Below are 17,533 nucleotides of genomic sequence, written 5' to 3'. Positions count from 1 at the left end.
CACTTGCTACACAATGTTGTCTCTGAAATTAAGCTGTTTAATTAATTTTTTTTCTAGAGATGGAAAACTAATTTAACAACTCACTAGACTGAGTACCTTATCAATTTCTTCTTTATCAGACTGGATCTTCTCAGTCGGTAAAGGCTAATTTTGAACCTGGTATTAATGAGCCTTATCCAGACTCCATAAGGTTTTTCCTTAACGATGTGGCCATCAGTCCTTTTCTGAGTCAATAAAAAGGCCTTAGCATACTGCAGAAAGAACAATATTTATGTATCTTCTTTCTCTCCTCAAAGGAGTTTTGTATATTACAAGACAGATTTCAGGGAAAGCTTTTCCTCCTTTGTGTTTTCACACTTTATATACTGACACATGGATTCCTTTGTGTCCCATTTGGAGATCTCTGCTGTGAGAAGATTCAAAACAGGAAACGATTGTGATGGACACTTCTCTGAATGGGCTTTAATAATCTCACCTTGTATACTGACCTCTGATCATTCAATTCCTGGGCTGTATCAGGAGAAGTGTGGCTAGCAGGTCGAGGGAGGTGATCCTCCTGCTCTACTCAGCCCTGGTGACACCCCACCTGGAGTACTGTATCCAGTTCTGGAGCCCCTATTACAAGAGGGATGTGGAGGTGCTGGAAGTGTCCAGAGAAGGGCCACGAGGATGATCAGAGGGCTGGAGCACCTCTCCTATGAGGACAGACTGAAGGAGTTGGGGCTGTTCAGTCTGCAGAAGAGAAGGCTCCAAGGTGACCTAATTGTGGCCTTCCAGTATCTGAAGGGGGCTACAGGAAGGCTGGGGAGGGACTTCTCAGGATCTCAGGTAGTGATAGGACCAGGGGGAATGGAATGAAGCTGGAGGAGGGGAGATTCAGGCTGGATATGAGGAGGAAGTTCTTCCCCATGAGAGTGGTGAAATCCTGGAATGTGTTGTCCAGGGAGGTGGTCGAGGCCCTGTCCCTGGGGGAGTTTAAGAGCAGGCTGGATGAGGCTCTGGGCAGCCTGATCTAGTGTGGGGTTTCCCTGCCCATGGCAGGGGGGTTGGAACTAGATGATCCTTGTGGTCCCTTCCAACCCTGAATGAAACTATGAAACTATGAATTCCACAAACCGCATCTTAACAATAAATTAATAGCTAAAGGACTTGGAATATTCCACTGATGGCTTTGCATAGCATCTTGCCCATACTTTGTGTGGTTTGCTCTGGCATTTCTTCAGACCTACATTTCATGTAGCTTAATAATGAATCTCCATGTGTGAGGAAAGTTATTTTCACATTTGTAAGATGTATATATAATTCAGAAAGGAAAGAGAAGAGGATAAGGATAGTGTGTCTACATTCATAGTGGGAAAAAGTCACCAGCAGTGACTGGCCCTTTTTTGCTGTTTAATACATATAACCTGTAAAAGAGTTAAGAGTAAGATGGCCAAGTTTGCTGGAGATATTAAAGTATTCAGGACAATGAAGGTAACTGTGAAGAATTTCAGAAAGCTGAATGCTTTCTGAAAGATGACTGAATTTGGAATGACTTCTATGTAAGTAATATAGGGTAGGATGTAGCTGAGCCCTGGGACTTGCAACAGGATGAATGGGTGCTCAAAATTTCCCAGGCATCACAAAGCAGTTGGATCTCTTCATGGCAGAGAAATGGAATCAGGCTGTAGAGTATAAATCTCTGTGTCAGCAAGTCCCTGTGCTACAAATTATAGGAGCTTGGGATTGTATTCTGGAGAAGTAAACCTTTACATTTCATTTGTTCCAGACAAGTTCTATTGCCCATTGTAGGAAACAAAGCACTAGGTGGGCTGGATCTTCACTTTGACTCACACAGAGTGTCCTGTATTATTTTGAATGTCAGAGAGATGAGGATATTGCAGGACCACTCAGGTTTGTAGTCCCTTTTTTATCTTTATACCTGCATTTTCCCTAATGCTCTCAAATTGCCTCTCTACATCCTGTACATCTTCTCCTCAAAAACACCACCCAAAACCATCATTTAATTTTTACCTTGCACTGCACAGCTACAGTCCTTGGATACTGACAGAGATCAAAAAGAAACTGGGAGGCAGAACATGTGTTTTGACAGATTTCATGTGTTTATTATTTGGTTTATCTCTAGAGTCTCTCCTAAGGATTGGAAAAGTATTTATACAATGTTTCACTTCTGTAAAACCAGATGTCTCATTTCCAGAAGTCATTTTCTCTGCCCCTTGAACACAGTTTCCTCAGTCTCAGCAATGCAGAGACCTGTTATGATCAAAACCTTAAATAAATCACTATTGGGTGTAAATAAATCACTCTCGGGTGTAAAACGGAAAATAAAGATAGCTCTAAACAAGTAGGTACTCAGCCCTATAGCTCTAGCAGTGCTGAACTTGATGGTTGAGCTTTTTGAGAGGTTGAGTGTGTAAGCAACATCTAAGCTAGCTTTAGTATTTCCTTGATTGTTTCTCAGCTTTCTTGGCTGCAAAATTTATGTTGAGCCTGCTGTACAAACTAGAATTCAGAGACCTGTGGCTATGGGGTTGCTGTAGTTTGGGTCCCAGAGGTGACAATTTGAAAACCAGCTCTGCTCTGTGCAGAGGTTTGTGTCCCCTTGTCTCCTGCCATTCTCTCATCACACAGGAACGTGCTATAAAGGTACAGAGCTAACTCCAGCACTGCAAGGTTAAGCTTGCCTTTCAACCTTTAGTGTGTCAAAGCTTCCCCTGTAATGTGTAATGTTGGTCTCCCAGGCAAGCTGAAAATTACTATTAATTTAGTGTAACAAATCAAAGCCTTTTTGTGAATAGTAAACCACAGAAAAACATCCCTCTGGTGACAGAATGAAAAGAGGAGAAGGCACTGGCTCAAAAAAGGCATTTCTTTCTTAAGATATCATCATTTGATCCTGGCAACAAGGTATATTGACAATGCAATAGCAGCAATAACTCTCTAAATTTCTGAGGGGCTGTAATTTCTTCAGAGCATTTTGTAGGCACTGGCTGTTTCAACAGTAGGATAGTTAAAATAGGAAAATGGCTTTGTCCTGTCATTAATTTAGTGTTTTATTCTTTTTACTGGTGCATTGTAGGCAGTTACATTCAGTGTATTCACACTGCAGGACTGAACCCATCTCACTGATGCTGCACTGTGGAATGTTTGACTGAGTTCTCAATATTGCTTCTGGGTAATTGTAGGCTACCAGTCTGGCAGGGATACATAGAATTGGCTGAAATTAGAGAGGAGTTTAGAGGTACATTTCCTAAACCAGCATTCAGCAAAGGAGGTTTCCTATCTCATTTTCCCATTGTTACTCCTCATGACCATCCACGAGCAACAAGTTTCAAAAGCATGCTCTTTACTTGGGCTGCTGGCAGCAGTAGGATGCTCCCTTTCATAATGAACTCAGTTTATGCAAGACAGCAAATTAACCATCAAATATTGTACAGTTTCTTATGTAAGTAGAAGCTCTGACACTCAGAAGACCTAAGAGATGAAACTACTCAGCATGATATATATCCTCAAAGAAATTTTTTGTCTTTAATCTGAATCATTTTAATCTGAAAACACTTACTGCTGTTTGCCACAAGTCCACCAGCTAAAGTAAGAGAGGAAAATGAAAACACTGCTGCAGTACTTCTCTCTCTTACCGCAGACTACAGAAGATTTGAGCAGCTGGGACTAAGCTTTTTGCACACACTGTGGTTGCATAAACATAACAACACAACAAGGGAACTGTTAAAAGTAAGCTCCTGCTGGGATGGGGATATTGTCAATATGGATATAAAGATTGATGGTGCTCAGCTACAGCTCACCACGTTCACTCACTGCCTACCCAAAGTCTCTGGTGAGTGTGGGATGAAACTGATGGGAAATTGCAAAGGTTATAACCCCTGCCTAAATGATGGGGATTGTTCATACCATTACAACAGTTCCATTTAGGTTTGGTCAACTGCTGATCAACCCTCTTCTCCACTGGTTGAGTGACACTTTTTTACAGCTGTACTGATGAGAACTTCCTCTAAGATATCACACAAAGTCCTTTTTGCCTTTCCTTGAATTAGCAATTTATACTTTTTTGGTCAGGCAAGAGAAGCAAAAATGCTTATTTAATTCTAGACAAATTCTTTTTCTTCCTCTTTCCTCAACTTCCTAAACTCTTTCTGTTCTTCTCTGCCTGACATTTACGCTTTTTATTTGCTTGCTTTCTTTAAGTGTTCTGCTCACACAGCTTCTCTTCCTCTGAATAAGCCCTTTTATTTCTTCCTGTGTCCCTCTAGGTTTTCTATTCAATTTACCATTCTCTTTTGGTTTGTCCCCTTCAAAATACACACATAAACATGGTCAAGTTTAGGCTGGAGGTGAGGAGAAAGTTCTTCACAGAGAGAGTTGTTAGCCATTGGAATGTGCTGCCCAGGGAGGTGGTGGAGTCACCATCCCTGGAGGTGTTCAAGAGAGGATTGGACGTGGCACTTGGTGCCATGGTTTAGCTAGTCATGAGGTGTTGGGTGACAGGTTGGACTTGATGATCTTTGAGGTCTTTTCCAACCTTATTGATTCTATGATTTATATACATATATATAAAAAATATATATAAATATATAATATTATACCATTAATAAATAAAATATTTATATGTATATATAAAGTGGCAATATTATTATTTAATTTCATTAAGAGATAATTATGTACTTTTCAGCAAGCTACACATTAAGATAATTTTATATCTATATATATATAATTTATATATATATATAATTTTATATAATTGTCCTGTGTTTGATTCTCCAATCACCTCTTCACTGTCCAGTTCCTTTCTCCACTTCTCCTCAATCTCAAGTTTTATTAGTACCTTTGAAGTCTCCATTGAGTGATTAAAGAAGAGTGTTTGACTGTATAACAAAAATAACCACTGAAATTAAATCCAAAATAATAGCTGAGATTTCTTGCACTAAAAAACTGGAGACCTCTCTCTCAGAATAAAAAGCAGTTGAATACAGCTTGCTGCAGCAGGAAAAAAAAAATAAATATATATATATAATCAAGTGTAGAATTCAGCTTGCTGTAAAAATAAAGACTATTTCTTTAGTTCAGAAAAGAGCAGAAAAGTACAATATCATTTTATGAAGTACCATGTAATTGTGCTTTGGTTAATTAAAAAGGCTGTCATGTAAGTTGTTCCTAGGGGTACGTTTGTGAGAAGTGCTTTGCTGAGATATTTGTAGAAGAGACATGGCTGTGGATTAACAAATTTGCTAAAGCTTGGTTCACATCCAGAAAAGCAAAGCTGCCTACAGCCTTTCCATGAACCTCCATGTGAGATAGATCCGTCTGTTAAGCTGTCACCCAACATCTCGTGACTACTAAACCATGGCACTGAGTACCACGTCCAATCCCCTCTTGAACACCTCCAGGGATGGTGACTCCACCACCTCCCTGGGCAGCACATTCCAACAGCTAACAACTCTCTCTGTGAAGAACTTTCTCCTCACCTCCAGCCTAAACTTTCCCTGGTGCAGCTTGAGACTGTGTCCTCTTGTTCTGGTGCTGATTGCCTGAGAGAAGAGACCAATCTCTTCCTGAATACCACTTTCCTCCAGGTAGTTGTAGAGATCAGAAGGTCTTCCCTGAGCCTCCTCTTCTCCAGGCTAAACAATCCCAGCTCCCTCAGCCTCTCCTCATAGGGCTTGTGCTTGAGACCTCTCCCCAGCCTCGTTGCCCGTCTCTGGACATGTTCAAGAGTCTCAATGTCCTTCTTAAATTGAGGGGCCTGGAACTGGACACAGTGCTGAGTACAGGGGCACAATGACTACCCTGCTCCTGAGTGATTAAAATCTCTGTCATTACAAAATGCATTAATAGTTTAGTGGGTGCATAATCATTTATAAGCTAAAAGATTCAGCTTCCAAGTATGACATCTAATATTTTTCTGGTCATACAAACAATAGTTTCCTTTCTTCAGGAGACAGGTGGTCTAATGTTTGGTTCTGTTTGCAGTTGTGGAAGACCTTGAAACAGCAAACACCATTGCTCATGAAGGTAGTATGCTCTCAATAAGACTGTGGGGCTTTGACATGGACTGTTTCATGCTCTTAGATTACAATGCCTGTGAAGGACTGCTTTCATAATGACAATAAAATGAAGCTTGGAGAGCTTTTATTTGAGCTGGAGGACTTAAAAGAGCATACAGAACAGCACTGTTAGGAGGACAGGGTCAAGCCAAAACGTTTTCAAGGCTCTGTGAAGCAAACCACAGCTGCTGAAGGTAAGCTAATCTAATGGTGTCTTAATATTACTCTTTATGTTAAAAAATGGCTCTTCATTATATGTTTTTTCCACTTCAGACAAAGAATTTGAGCACCTGTGGGTGCTAATAGCAGGCAGTTATTAGATAGCTATATCAATTTAGTATGATTTTAAGGGGTACATGAAAATTTGGGGTTGGAAATTTGTATTTTATATCTCATTTTATAAGAAAAAATAATTAAAAAGAAAATAGAAAAAGAGGGAAATATTGCTTGTGTTTAGTCACAACTGATGACTCATGGTCAAGCAGTACATTTCATGTTATGAAATGAAAATTTCCCTTAGTGATACTATGTGGATTTAAATCCTAATTATTATGCTAGCTGTTTAAAAAGGAACCAAGGGTAGGACATGAAATGTGTATATACATTCTATCCTCCTCCTTTTTATCCTGTGTAGCTTTCCTGCATGCCAGCAATTGCCTATGAGGAGAGGCTGAGGGAGCTGGGGTTGCTTAACCTGGAGAAGAAGAGGCTCAAGGGAGACCTTATTGCTGTCTACAACCACCTGAAAGGGAGGGAGCTGGTCTCTTCTTCCAGACAACCAGCACCAGAACAAGAGGACACAGTCTCAAGCTGTACCAGGGGAGGTTTAGACTGGATGTTAGGAAGAAATTCTTCATAGAGAGAGTGATTGCCCTTTGGAATGGGCTGCCCAGGGAGGTGGTAGAGTCACCATCATTGGAGATGTTTAGGAGGAGACTTGATGGGGTGCTTGGTGCCATAGTTTAGTTGATTAGATGGTGTTGGATGATGGGTTGGACTTGATGATCTTGAAGTTCTCTTCCAACCTGGTCTGGTCTACTCTATTTCATTCTATTCTATTCTATTCTATTCTATTCTATTCTATTCTATTCTATTCTATTCTATTCTATTCTGTTCTAATGACTCTTGGTCAAGCAGTACATTTAATGTTATGAAATGAAAATTTCCCTTAGTAATACTGTGTGGGTTTAAATCCTAGTTATTATGTTAGCTGTTTAAAAAGGAACCAAGGGTTGGACATGAAATGTATATATATATATTCTATCCTCCTCCTTTTTTTCCTGTGTAGCTTTCCTGCATGTCAGTAATTGCCTAATGAGGATATTAGCATTCATTTTGTAATACTGCTAGGAGAGCATCTGAAGATTTCTGAAGTTCCTAAGACATGAAAAATGCATTTGTTTGCGAGCCAGGCCTGTGGTTTTATAGTTGCAGAGAGTTATTTATTATCCATGAAACTGTAACCATTAAAATGTTTTCAATGCAAGAAAATTCAAGAACAGCTTAGAAAAATATCAGTCGAGCTCAGAGCTCATCCAACACTTTATGTGCATTTTTGTAGACTGTGGAACACATCTCTGAGCATCAACTTGTGGCTGATACTTATGGTGAAAGATATAACTGCTGACACACAAGACTGAGATCAGTTCTAATGTGTCTCTTTGCAATTCAGTTTTAGCATCTTAAGGATGCAGCCCAGTAATTAATGTTATGAATCTGTAGTTTTGTCTAAGGAACACTAATTTTCTAGTACTTAAGAGTTTATAATTCAGCTTTAGTATAGTGCCTAATAACTTTCATGATTCCATTATGACTGTGGTTAAGGGATTTCACAAGGGAGATAACTTGGGGGAAATGATAACTGTAAACGATCTAAGCTCCCACAGTACTCCCTAAACTCAGTTGTCACTGTGTTGTTAGTCTTAACTAAATGTGGACTAAAAATACTGCTGGGGGTTTATGCTGTTTGTTCCCTGTTAAGAAGTTTTGTGTTGAACATTTATGTCACTTCCAGCAAGTTTTAAACCCCCCAAAAAAGCTCTTGAACAAATATTTCTGCCAACAAAGTGGCTGCAGCCTCTCTGCTAAAGTAGCTATCCTGATTTGAACTTCGTTTCAGTGTTTACTTCCTTGTAGCAGCTTCAAAGTAACACCCCAGTTGAATTTCTTTAAGCATTAAGTACAGCTGAAGAAGACTGCTTGTCATTTACCAGAGTTGATCATTTTTGTTGTTTGCAACTGTGATGATTATGGTGTGTATAGCACTGAATGAGTCATTTGTCCTCTGGTGGCAGTTCAGAGACGCTGTAATATCTGCAGAAACGTTAGGACTACAAATGAGGGGTGGCTTTTTTTTCCTACCTCAGGGCCACAGATCTTGGAACTGTGTGACCTAGGTTGGATTCTCAATGCTGTGACACTGTGTCATTATCCAGTAATGCCATGCTTGGTGCCATGGTTTAGTTGATTAGATGATGTTGGGTGATAGGTTGGACTTGATGATCTCAAAGGTCTTTTCCAACCTGGTTAATTCTATTCTATTCTATTCTATTCTATTCTATTCTATTCTATTCTATTCTATTCTATTCTATTCTATTCTATTCTATTCTATTCTATTCTATTCTACTCTAATGGTTTTCACGGGGGAAATCTCAGTTGTGCTTTTCTGCTAAGTAAGAAGAAAATTGGCCAAGGTGATTTTGAGTTATAAGCTGTTGCCCTGAACGTGAAGTTACTCTGTAAGCAGTGACTGACATAGTAAATACATTATGCAGAGTGCAAGGGTTCACAGGGATCTGTGGCCTAAATGATGCTCTAGAGAATGGACAAGAAGTAGGGAAATAATTCTGAAGCTCAAGTATGAGTTTAAGGTCAAGGGGAAGTATCAAGCATGTTGTACTTGAACTTTGGCAGCTCAAAGAGGTAAGAGGGGAAGACTATTGTGAAACACATTTCTTCAAGCCATGGCACTCAAAGAAAACTGTGAGCCTTACGTGGCTGATTAAGATGGATGGGATCAGAGTAAACACTGTGGAAAGTCCCAAGGTGTTTCTCTCCACCTGCAGTCCTCTTCTGAAGCCAGAAGAGTTGTGATCTTGTCAAGGGTTTCATAGAATCATAATTAGAATTAGAATTAGAATTAGAATTAGAATTAGAATTAGAATTTTAGAATTAACCAAACCAGGTTGGAAGAGACCTTCAAGATCATTGTGTCCAACCCATCAACCAATCCAACCCACCCAAACAGCTAACCCATGGCACCAAGTACCCCATCAAGTCTCCTCCTGAACACCTCCAATGACGGCGACTCCACCACCTCCCCGGGCAGCCCATTCCAATGGGCAATCACTCTCTCTGTATAGAACTTCTTCCTAACATCCAACCTGAACCTCCCCTGGCGCAGCCTGAGATTGTGTCCTCTTGTTCTGGTACTGGGTGCCTGGGAGAAGAGACCATCATCCACCTGTCTACAACCTCCCTTCAGGTAGTTGTAGAGAGTGATAAGGTCACCCCTGAGTCTCCTCTTCTCCAGGCTGATAGGGGGTCAGAAGGGACCTCTGGGGATCATCTAGTCCACCCCCACTGTTAGAGCAGGTTCACCTAGATCAGGCTGCCCAGGCTCACATCCAGGTGCTCTGAGGCTTGTAAACAGATAACATCTGTCTGTGAACTTCTCAGAGACCTCTGTGCTGCCACCCACTATTTGCACATGTGCATAGGATTATTCCCTCATCATCACTTTTGTCAGGTATTTTAGTTTAGACTGCATGTACTTCCCAGAGGTTTTAAGCTTTCTTTTTTTGAATGTATCTACATGTTATTTTGCCTGATTAGCTCAGTGTCATCTATCTCCATCTGTGCTTCTGTCATCCCTAACCTGAATATTTAATGCCCTTATTCCTGGTATATTTATTCTTGCCCTGTTCAGAGTATTGGTCTCCAACAAATTGTTCTGACACAGTAAGAACACAAGTTTAAGATGTTGCCTTATGGCTTACAGTTAAATGTAGCAACCACACTCAAATGCAAGAATGAAAACATTTTTGTGGTTTAATTGGTTCATTAAAGTTTGCTGTGGACTGTGGGACTCTGACTTTCTGTAAATGTCTTTGAAGACACAGTTTTTACTAATCATGGGCAGCCTTTAATAGAATGAATTTATTAAGGGAATATTTGGCAATGTAACAGATCTCATACTGTGTAAAAATTGGATTTTCCTTAGTCAGCAACAACTGTCAGTGCTGAGAGCACTTCATCTATCCCATAGATACTTGAAAAAAAAGGAAGAATACAGATCTTTCATCTACCTTAGAATCTCAGTGTGAGAACTTAATGTGAAACTTCCATCTGGAAATTGCAAGGCCAGATGGTTGCATAAATCCCAGAAGAAAATATACATCTGTCACCTTTATTTTGTATAGCTGGTTCTGTTTAAGAAGGATTTATTTAATCAGCTTGGCACATCATTTAGTCTGTCATTCCTTTCAGCCTACAGCCTTTAGCTCTCTTTATATCAAGTCCTCTTACATTTGTAGTATGCAATTGAGGTAATCATTCCTCTAACCAGATGCAGGATGACTATTGATTTCAATGCTTTATGCAGGAGGACAATGAAGAAGAGCAGGTGAGTACAACTGAGTAAAATTCTTCAGCAAAGATCCTTGCTATCAAGTCTACCTAGGTTATGAACTTATCATGCCTCTTCTCTCCACCATGTTCAGATGCAACCTAGAAAAAGCTTTAGCAGGGTAATGGAAATAAGCAAACTTAATGGAAGCATGCTTTGAAGATCTGTGCTACTTCATTAATCCAAAAGAGCAAGTTACTTCTGAATGCAAAGCCTATCAAGTTTTGAACTCATGCAAATACCTGTCTGGATTGTCTTCCTGAAAATTCTGTAAGCTACTATTTCAGAACAGGATGTGAGCAAAAGTGCCAGGGAAGAAGAACCTGAGGTGTGTGGAATTTGCTGTGGATTTTGTTATAATCTTTATAACAAGAGACTGAGCACATAGTATGTAGATATTTTGCATATATTCAGGTTTACTTTTACATCAGATGTGTATCTGTAGGCAAACCCACACTCACATGCATACATCACTATTAGGCTTTACACAGTGTGCTCGGTGTAATACTATTACCCACCCTACTTAGCAATTTCCTTCTGATGTATTTGATACACATTCCATCTGAAGAACAGAGAAATAGGAGGTGATTGCTCTCTCCTCTTTGCCTTTCACTGTCACACACTATCTAGTCACAGAATCACCAAGGTTGGAAGAGACCTCAAAGATCATCAAGTCCAACCTGTCACCACAGACCTCATGACTAAACCATGGCACCAAGTGCCACATCCAATCCCCTCTTGAACACCTCCAGGGACGGTAACATCCACCACCTCCCTGGGCAGCCCATTCATGACTCTCTCAGTGAAGAACTTTCTCCTCAAGCAAAGGTGATGCCACACTTACAAGAGATGTATACAAGAGAGATACTTTCTCTTTTTTGTATGTTTAGATCTTCCTCCTTGAAACTTACATAAAGACCTTTCCAACCTCTAACTGCTTTGTTTTACATATCTGCTCCTACTACTGCTACTGTAGATATAAATTTAGCTTTGCAAACAAAGTTTATGGTAACACTTCCTAGAGAGGGCAGGTTTTTATGGACCTCATCTAAAAAGAAAATCTCTGCCAGCAGTTCTTCAGAAAAACCTAATGATCCTGGTTTTCTTTGGGCACTAAACATAAACACAGCATGCTAATGTAAAAAGTCTGTTCAGAAAGGTCTCACTATGCAATAAAACTGTGTCTAGTTCTGGGCTAGTTCTGGGCCCCTCAGTTTAAGAAGGACATTGAGACACGTGAATGTGTCCAGAGAAGGGCAACGAGGATGGGGAGAGGCCTCAAGCACAAGCCCTGAAAGGAGAGGATGAAGGACCTGGGGTTGTTTAGCCTGGAGAAGAGGAGGCTCGGGGAGACCTTCTTGCTTTCTACAGCTACCTGGAAGGAGGTTGCAGCCAGGTGGGGGTTGGTCTCTTCTCCCAGGCAACCAGCACCAGAACAAGAGGACACAGTCTCAAGCTGTGCCAGGGGAAATTTAGGCTGGAGGTGAGGAGAAAGTTCTTTACTGAGAAAGTCATTAGCCATTGGAATGTGCTGCCCAGGGAGGTGGTGGAGTCACCATCCCTGGTGGTGTTCAAAAAAGGATTGGATGTGGCACTTGAAGCCATGGTTTATTCATCATGAGGTGTTGGGTGACAGTTTGGACTTGATGATCTCTGAGGTCTTTTCCAGCCTTACTGATTCAATGATTCTATGTCCCTAAACCTTCCCAAAGAATGCTGGGAGAGCTGCTCAGAGGCTTGATATTTGGAAGATGCTGCTCACTACAGACCAAGAGTGCCCAACGTATTACGTCTAATGGAAGGAAATCAGGTCATGTACATGTGAATTACTTTGTTGATTTTTACAAATAGGTTTCAATTGTAAAAAAAAAATGTGTTATCATTTCATTCATTATTACAATATTTTTAAGGACACTCTCCAGTCAAGAGAGTGATAGAGCTAACTCTAAATGACTTGGTATCATCCTCTTAGATTTAGTGGCATGCAAAGTAGCCCTTTGAATGATAGAACTTTTAACCTGGAATCAGAGCCAAGCTTTCAAATTATCTTTGTCCTTATTTCATCTGCTCTCATCTGTTGAAAATGAAAGAGTGGATTTCTGACAGAAAAATTTATCATGCTCTGAAGAAGGCAGAGGTATTTTTTCCATGACCTTATAAATATTTTCAGGTTTCCACTTTCTGTTTGGCAATCAGAACTAACAAACAAAAGATTAGTGTTTTTTTTTTGATGAATAAGAAAAGTTGTTTCTCACACTGCTCACATTTAAAAGGTGACACACTGGGTTCAGTCAACATCAGCCTAGAAAAATCCCTGCATAAGTACATGGAAGCTATCTTGAGGTGACTCAAATGCCTCTTCCTTTCATAGCTGGTAGAGTTTACTAACCTGTCAGTGCTCCTGGTTTAAATATGCAGAGTTTGAAGGCTGTGTCATCTGTCACCATTTGTCATACTCATTGTTTGTAGCCTGTAGTAGACTAAAATAAATTTAAACCAAAGATTTCTTTGAGGGATTCCAGCATTAGCAGAGAGCAATATTCAGTTTACAGGCACTGCCAGTCCTACTGCCACGAGATGTTTGTGACTTTGAATGACAGAGTACAGATTTTGAGACTCTTAGAGGGGGCAACCCAGAGCAATTCTCTGTGTTTTCATTGCCTGGTTGTTCCTACTTAGCACTCATGACTTAAAGCACTGAATCTTAATGTCATTTCAAAAATGTATGTGAAAGATCTCCTCTTGCTATTTCCCCTTAATTCTAGCAGAAACCATAAGAGGCACAGTGCTTGTCACCCTTCAAGAGTCTCGCCAGGTTCCTACACTCTCTCTAATACTAGTGGAAGGAACATATTAATGCATCTGGTATACATATTCTCTCAAGTTACCTGAGTGTGCACTTCACTTCCCTCATCTGACCTGCTCTGTTTAATTTCTGCTACTTTTTAGGTGTCTAAAATAGATGTTGTAATCATGAACTACCCTGATTTTAGGGATCACTTCTCCCAGAGAGGTGGAGTGCCTTGTCATGACACATAGCATCAGGTTTTGATTTCTATGGATAGAGATTTGATTTCTATGGATTAATTTTTCAGGAGAATAGTTAAGAATTATTTCCCCCCCCTGCCCCCAGTTATATTAATATTTCCTGTGCAGCTGTCTGAAGATAAATCAATAAATACCTTTATTATACTGTGAGCAAATATTACATGAGGAAAGGTCTAACTAGTTAGAGATCTGTTCCTTTTTCTTACGAGCATCATGAACAAAGGCTGAATGTCAGGATTGCATTGGTACATCTATTATACATGCCATCTTCTGTGGACATTGATGATTTTACAAGGTCTTCTCGTGACAAGGTACTCTGTCATCGTTTCCAAATACCTTTGAACTTCAGCAGCTTGTGAACACTGACTAGCACTGGTCTCCTCCTTGTCATTCTGAGTAACTGCTGCCAACTTAAATTCATCAGTCTTAATATTTAGGTCATTGAAGTACATTCTGAAGTTAGGAAAGCAGTCCTAATGCCAGGTCTTGTGTTAGCTGTACACGTCATTCTTCTTGTGAATTTATTTTCATGCTGAGGAGTTTCTGTTCGCAAAGAGCCCTTTAAGTAGGGCTCTTTGTAAACAGAAGATCTTTTAAGTATCTTTTGCTTTTCCTGGCAACCTGGTCTAGTGGAGAGTGTCCCCACCAATGGCAGGGAGGTTGGAACAAGATGATCCTTGGGGTCCCTTCCAACCCTGACAGTTCTGTGATTCTTTGAGTGTTGATTTAATTATGGATTCATTTGCAGTAATCAATCAAAAACCAGGCTGGATGAGGCTCTGGCCAGGCTGATCTAGTGTGGGGTGTCCCTGCCCATGGCAGGGGAGTTGGAACTAGATGATCCTTGTGGTCCCTTCCAACCCTGACTGATACTATGATACTATGAATGTTACATGCTATTGGCACTATAAGTATATATGAAAAGTGATCACTTTGGGCCTTATCCATGACATTAGTCCACCTTAGTTTTTTAAGGATGATTATCCCAGTGATCTTCCTGAGTTAAAACAACAGTGGTTCTGGTTCATGCTTTAGTAAAGCAAGTTCAGGGTAATGCACTGAATCCTGTGAGTAAGAGAATGAATTGCTGAACTGGGTAAATTATGCAGAGCAGCTTGTGTTGATAAAGCAAGGTGTAGCATTAGTGTTGCTCAAGCACATTATCTTCTTTTTCAATAGCAGTCAATTACAAGTCAAGGCAAAAATCTGCCAGGCTGCCTTTTTAGCAGCAAATGAAAGATGCTAATGCAACTGTTCTCTGAGCTGACCCGAAGTGAGAACTAAATCTCAGTCCCTTAACTACCACCTTCTCTTTTGGATAGGTAGTCTGTGATGTTTCCTTTCAGATATATTATTAACTGTGACTTCAATTTGGCATTCCTAACCCTGATCTTCAGGGGCAGTGCCAGGGTTAACTAGTGGCAGCCAGCTTTCAGAAGATGTATTTCAGTAAAAGTAGCATTCTGCACTTCACATTTACAAAACATTGCCTCTGTCATATCAGGTCTCTAATTTATGTGGTCTGTACTGACTCCTTCTGCACTAGATGAAAGTCAGAAGTAGATTGCAAAGCATAGTGGAAAGCACTCCTCATATGAACTGTGATGGGGTAGCTGTAGCTCCACCGTTCTGTGCTGAGCAATTATTTCTGCTAGCCAAATGGAGGTGTGTGCTGCTCATCTCCATTTCCCCCAAATTTTCTGCCATATTCAGTGAATTTCAAGTCTGCCTGTTATTGTGATAATTATTTCTGAGCTATTTCTAATGAGTATTTGCTTGGAGGAAGGGTTATGCAAAAGGAATTAGCCTTTGCTAGCAGGTAGGCAGGTGTACCAGCAGTGCATCAGACCAAGCACTTTGCTTTGAACATGGAGAGCATAATATAGAAAAAGGGGGCAAATGGTTAATTAATTTAAGGAATGTTCCCTGTCATCATCATCATCATCATCATTTTCCCATCATCTTTGAATGATTAAGAACAATGTCTTCCTTCAGGTAACATTTTAGAGTTCTTCTCAGTTTCACAAAAGTCACTGTCAATACCTGATCTAATCTGTCAGCCTTTGAGAAACACTCCTACCTTCTTATGAAAGATCTCCAGAGAAAACAAAGAGGAAGCCACTATGCAGTGGCTGTTCTCTGTATCCTGAAAGTGTCATTTGGATAGATAGAGAGTAACGAAAGACGCTACAGATCCTGCTTTTGAAGGAACCTCTGACATCACTGTGTAACCCTTTCACATCACTGTGTAACCCTTTCACATCACTGTGTAACCCTTTCACATCACTGTGTTACCCTTTCACATCACTGTGTAACCCTTTCACATCACTGTGTTACTGGCCATAGACAGGAGAAATTTGGAAAGGAGTATGTTATAATGTGAGCTAGGTATGAAGAGCTGAGACTTTTGACTCTTGTGCCTGTATCAAATATAATCTATCTGCTTGTCTTCTCATAATGGCTTTTGTTGTACTCTTCATGAATAAATATACTGCAGTCTCCTGAAGATGAAAATGTTTTCTATAATGCTTTTATTACTTGTTTGGCCTGTGCATCCTCATGCATGTGTTGAAACGTGGCAGAACAGCATGTAGATTTATGGGATATCTGCACAGCAAGAGCTTGTGCTAGGTGCCACCTCCTAGGCATGTTTCCCTTTTGTTATTTTTTCCAAGGATAGCTGTTAGACATTTTAATAACTTATAACTCAGACTCTCTGGAAATAACAATGACATCCTGTGTGTCATTAAAAAAACAGAAATGGGTAGGTTCAGATTGGATGTTAGGAAGAAGGTCTTCCCCATGAGGGTGGTGAGACACTGGCACAGGTTGCTCAGGGAGGTGGTGGAAGCCTCATCCCTGGAGGTTTTTAAGGCCAGGCTGGATGTGGCTCTGAGCAACCTGATCTGGTGTGAGGTGTCCCAGCCCATGGCAGGGGGTTTAGAACTGGATGATCCTTGAGGTCCCTTCCAACCCTAGCAATTCTACGATTCTGTGGTTCTGTGGTTCTCTCATTGCCCCATCAATTTGCTTTTCTTAGCATGGTTTTTACAGGAGGGTGTGCCTCCCATTTTCTAAAAAATTAGTTTAGCCACTACTGCTTTCTTCTGTTTTATCTCCTCAGTGTCTCATACTCTATATGATAATGTCAGCAGGCATTTTTCAAAGATTAGCCCAAGAGGGATCAAGAAACTGGTGCTAAGAATAGAAAGTCATTTCATATCCTTATACAGATGGAGGATCTGATGAAGCTTCAGAAAAGCTTAAAAGATAAAGAAACTTGAAAAGGCTGCCAGCTAAATCTTTTGCATTAAGGTGGATTAATTGTTCCTTATTTATCATTCATCCAATGATCAGATATCCTTTTGTCTTCTTCAGATAAAAGAATAACCTGCTAAATAGCCGATGGGAGTGCAAAGCCTTTCACAGGCTGAGTAGCCTGTGTATTTTTTCTGCATATATTTCTTCCCTTTTTTTCAGCATAGCCAGAGAGGATGGTCATAAATGCATACTTAAATGGGAATATGGATGTACCTAACCATATGTTTATGCGCTGCTTCTCTGTTGGAGATCAAAGGAGTTACGCCAGTCTTACACCACTATTGCCCTAATTAGCTATAAACCCAATATTTGCTTCTAGACTTGAATATGGCCCTGCAATTTCTGTGAGCTTACAAAACACAAAATCTGAGTTTCTTTGTATCATCTCTTATGGTGTGGAGTTGAGAACAGAGCTAAAAGGAGCGTGCCTTTCTCATTGCCCCATGTCACAGCGAGTTTGTTGTGCGCTTGAAAGAAA

General features: G+C 40.3%; 1 long non-coding RNA gene across 2 annotated transcripts in view; it reads left to right on the top strand.

The window, feature by feature from the left end:
- The window catches only part of LOC137455699 (uncharacterized), a 97,253-nt gene that overhangs the window by 65,382 nt on the left and 14,338 nt on the right, over positions 1–17,533 (top strand). The window contains exon 7 of one of the 2 annotated variants that reach the window (XR_010990874.1): positions 6,085–6,253. The exons of the other annotated variant lie outside the window; for it this stretch is intronic. This is a non-coding gene — a long non-coding RNA (uncharacterized lncRNA). The remainder of the gene's footprint in view (positions 1–6,084; positions 6,254–17,533) is intronic. 2 annotated transcript variants of the gene reach the window in all.

The sequence above is a fragment of the Melanerpes formicivorus genome, unplaced genomic scaffold, assembly GCF_026170545.1.
Source record: "Melanerpes formicivorus ecotype bairdi unplaced genomic scaffold, bMelFor1.0.p_v2 SCAF_105, whole genome shotgun sequence".
Taxonomy (NCBI): domain Eukaryota; kingdom Metazoa; phylum Chordata; class Aves; order Piciformes; family Picidae; genus Melanerpes; species Melanerpes formicivorus.
Note: the sequence above shows the minus strand (reverse complement) of the source record. Positions and strands in the feature narration are given on the sequence as shown.